The following is a 4,588-nucleotide window of genomic DNA, read 5'->3' as shown; positions in this document are numbered from 1 at the left end:
TGTTTTATGCTGCCCTCCCCACTTCAAAAATCAGCTATCCTAAATTTTATCCTCTGGAAACAAATTGATGCTTTTCTATGCCGTTTCCTAAAAGACAAGAGGCTGGTCTTTTTTTTTTTTTTTTCTTTTTCTTTTGTTTCATGATCTGTTGCATTCTTAACTTTTCTTAATCTTGGGAAATTTTTTCAGTGTTTTTTTCTTCATGAAAATGCTATTCAGCTCTCTCAGTACCTGTCCTATTATTGTGTTTTGCATTTAAAATTATACATCATTATTGTGAATGCATTTACACATGAATAAATGGCAAATACTTGCAGATGCACATTTGCAGACACATATATTCAATATTACCTTATATATAAATTGTATCAGACTCTATGTTAAGTGGATGGTTGTTAGCAAGTCGAGATAGAGCTCTAGGACTAGATTTTACAACTTAAGCATAGTTGCTATATACTGACAAAGACTGATGTCTAGAAATGTTAAGTGAAAAAAATAAGCTACAGATTTCAAATAAAAAGCTTAGTTTATTATATCTCAAATAAGAAATGGTACAATTAATTCACCTAAACTATTGACACAGTTTCACTGTCTTAATGGTAGCTTGTGTGTGTCAGCAGCAAGAAGCCTGCAGAGTGAGTGGCAATAAAAAGGCAAAAGGCATTTTCTGCAGCTTACTGAGGATTGAATGTTGTTCCTTGCAAAAAGTGGTCCAAAGCCTGGAAGAAGCAGCAGTCAGTTGGTGCAAAGTTGGTGGATGACAGAGCATTTCCGAGTCACACCTCTGTTGTTTGTGTGATATGTGATTGAGCTTCGTCTTGCAAGAGGATTGGCTTGCCTCTATTGATCAATATCCACTGCTAAATTGCAAACATCCCCCTCATTTTATCCAATCGGTTACAGCAGACATCACTGTAATTGATTGATCAGGCTTCATGAAGCTATAGTGGATAAAACCAGCACTGGACCAGCAGATAACATTAGCTGTTTTTTGATGAACACTTGGTTTGGGGCTGTGTTTTGGCACTTCTTCTTTATCCAACCTTTGTGCCAAATGTTTGCAGTTGTCAAAAATAATCCATTGATTATCACTTGTAACAATACGGTGTAGAAATGGTTCACCTTTATGTCATGATAGCAAAGAAAGGCAAGCTTTTTGAGATGATTTCTCTTCTGACACTCACTTAATTCACATGGAATCCATCTATACAGCTTCTTTGCTGATTTGTTTCATGTGGTCCAATATTGTTGGAATAGTAACTCCAAATCTTGTTGCTAATTCATGCAGGGATGGATTCGCTTCTACAGCATTCAGTTTATCATCTTTCACTTTGGTCTCAGGTTGTTCACATGGCTCATTTTCAAGATTAAAATCACCAGAATGGAATTTCTCAAACCATTAAGGGTACTATGCATTCATAAGCCAAATCTTTTTCAAACACTTTGCTGATATTTCAAGCTGTCTGCACTGCATTGATTCCATGACAAAACTTATATTCAAAAGAAACACAAATTTTTGACTTATCAATGGCTTTACAGAAATTTCTCTTAAAAAAAATTTTTTTTTTTGAGACAGAGCCTCAAGCTGTCCCCCTGGGTAGTGCTGTGGCATCACAGCTCACAGCAACCTCCAACTCCTGGGCTCAAGCAAGTCTCCTGCCTCAGCCCCCCAAGTAGCTGGAAACACAGGCACCTGCCACAACGCCTGGCTATTTTTTTGGTTGCAGCCATCATTGTTGTTTGATGGGCCCGGGCTGGATTTGAACCCGCCACTTTAGGTGTATATGGCTGGCGCCTTAGCTACTTGAGCCACAGGCACCGAGCCTCTCTTAAAATTTTTGAAAGATAATCACAAGGCAAAAGAATGAGGCCGTGCCATCACAATAAAAATAAAATAAAAAGTGTCAAAGTCAAATGTTAGAGATATCAACTGTCAAACTTGGTACTTAAGGAAATTGGATATTTCATACCCAATAACCTACTCTGATCCCACTTCATAAGGACCATGATTCTACTGAACTTTAAAAAAAACACATAGCTACCCACATGTGTTGGGTTATAATTGGTTTTATATGATAACTAATCCAGAAATCTTGGTAACTAAACACAAAGATAGATTTTCCTCATGATGCATATATAACACACACACACAGGGTGAGAGATTTTCCTCATGATGCATATATAACACACACAGTCTCTCAGGGACACAGGCTTCCATCATTGTGGATCTGCACCACTTAGAACATGGAGCTGCCTCAGTCTTTGCAACAAAGGAAGAAAGTTCCTGGAGAACTCATTCTTACTATTATGTGCATCAGCCCAGCAAGGACACATGTCACTTCTGCTTGCACTATATGAGCCTAAGCTAGTCTCATGGCCTGTCTGAGCTGCAAGGAAACGGAAAATTCAGAAGAACACATGAGTATCTAGCTAGCAGTATATGTTTCTAATATAAGGAGTATAGATGCAAAATGCAAGTAAAAAGCTCCAGAAGGGAAAAATACATATATTTCAGGGTATCTTTGAGGAGAGAAGTGAGCTTAGGGAAAGAAGAAGAAAAATTCTACTTTTTTAGTATTATATTCACTCTAAGTTTTTGCATTTTTAAAACAAGAATCATGTCTTACATTTGTTATCAAACAACAATGTTTTTAAAACTGCTGATTATTAGTTCTTCTGAGATAATCCAGTTAAAATAAAACTGGTAAATAAGTGGTTAAAAAAGCAATGCCAAATAGTTTCATCAATGGCTCAGCCTCCAGCTTGGGCATAGCTTTCAGGGATCAGCCAGGGCTCTCTGTGATTTAGTGACTGTTGCTTGATCAATGGCTGAAATGATAGAGTGGAGAGCCTGCTGATTAAGTTCACAGATAAAGCTATGTTAACTAAAACTTTGGAAGCCGTGATTAAGATCCAAACCAGCCTGTCAGATGTGAGCTATGGCCGAGTGTGGGGTGTGAGTGTACTTGGGAGTAAAGAATGAATCTCTGAAGGCTGCAAGGGTCAGACAAAAGTACTTCAGTGCCTCTGGATCCGGCATAAATCACAAGCCAGATGGAAGTCTGGAATAAATGGGGTTGCCTTGAGAAATATAGCTGTGCCCAGGCATTGCAAGTGTTAAGAGAAGACAGGAATAGAAGAAAAAAGGATATATTCAGAGCTTTCTGTGTTCAAGATCATCAGATTAAAAAAAAATCACTGAATAGGATGGACTGTGTATCAGGCTATGTGCTCTAGTGGCAAATTAAGTAGAAATGGTCCCCATCTTTATGGAGTTTGTGTTGTAGCTACTATCTTTGGTCTCTAGCTTGACCATTCTTCTAAGTCTTTGCTCTTCAAAGTGTGATCCAGGCGTCAGCAGCAAGACTGTCTGAGGTGCTTATTTTTAATTTTCCAATATTTTATTAGGCAATATTTTCAAACATATTGTATAGGTGAAAGAACTATATAGTAATCAGCCATACAGCCACGACATACATTTCATAATTTTTCTCTTCTTCTTCAGATGTAGGGAATTTGTTCATAGGGAGGACCCATATGAGTTGTGTGCCTCTCATCACAATGACTCCAGATTCCTACTGGGTGTGTTATAAACATAGGAGCCATTTTTCAGGCCCCTGAGCAGACCCCTCTGGGTTCTTATTAGAAATGAAGACTTTGAGGCCCAAGCCCAGACCTATTGAATCAGGATCAGCTTTTCAATAAGGCCCCCCTCAGGTGGTTCATGTTCATGTTCTAATATGGAAAGCACAAGTCTCAGTTGTACCTGCCTCCCTCAATTCACCCACCCTGTTACAGAGAAAGCCTCCTTACTTTGGAATCTCCTCACCTTTGATTTTGTCTAAAGACTGATAGACAAGAGAATTGGAAGAGATAGGACAGCCTAAAGCAGATATGCCTAAGGAAGAGGTGACTAGAGAAGGGAAATGCAAAGAGAAAAGTCCAGGCAGGGGGAGTTTATGGGTGAAGTTCAGGGAGAGGTAGAGACAGTAAGAAGAAATGGAGGGTATTTACAGATAAACACAGAGATGGGGACACGGTGAAGAAGTGTCCGTGTCCATCCATCAGCCATTCTTTGGGAGACTTCTTAAAAGATTTAAATTTCTGTTGAACTATCTTTGGGTATCACAACTGATTTTTTTTTTTTATGTGAAACGAGATGAGATAAGGCTATTGTGAGCCCTGGATTTATATTAGTTATGTATTTACAGGCTTCCCTTTGTCTGTTTTTTAAGTAGGAGGGTGGGGAAGACAATAAAAATTTAAGACAAGTCCCATAATCTGGCAACATGCAGTTCCCATTCTATACGGTTCCAAAAAGGAAGGATTTTTATTCATTATTTTCACCATGTTTCTGTTGACTTTCACAGATCTCTGCACTGAATTTTTTAATGATGTGAAATTAGAGCTGGATCCCCAAGCAGCTATAATGTAGCAGTTACACTAGAGAGGGATGGACCAGAACCAGATAGATCTGAAAGCTGATTTTAGTTTCGTATTTCTATGACTAGTATGAAGAAAAAAAAATTGAAAATAATTTCCAAATTGTAGAACTACAGTAGCAGTAAGAATATTTTACCTTGGCTTT

The 4,588-nt window shown here is 38.3% G+C and overlaps 1 non-coding gene across 1 annotated transcript; it reads right to left on the bottom strand.

Annotated features, from left to right (window-relative positions):
* Nucleotides 1–3,503: 3,503 nt before the first annotated feature.
* On the bottom strand, nt 3,504–3,630 carry LOC111723751. Its single transcript, XR_002772229.1, has one exon. It is a non-coding gene; the product is annotated as a small nucleolar RNA SNORA11 (small nucleolar RNA).
* Between the last annotated feature and the right edge of the window lie 958 nt (nt 3,631–4,588).

Source organism: Otolemur garnettii, unplaced genomic scaffold (assembly GCF_000181295.1).
Source record: "Otolemur garnettii isolate 467f Iridium unplaced genomic scaffold, OtoGar3 scaffold00015, whole genome shotgun sequence".
Taxonomy (NCBI): Eukaryota; Metazoa; Chordata; class Mammalia; order Primates; family Galagidae; genus Otolemur; species Otolemur garnettii.
This window is presented reverse-complemented; position numbering and strand designations above follow the sequence as displayed.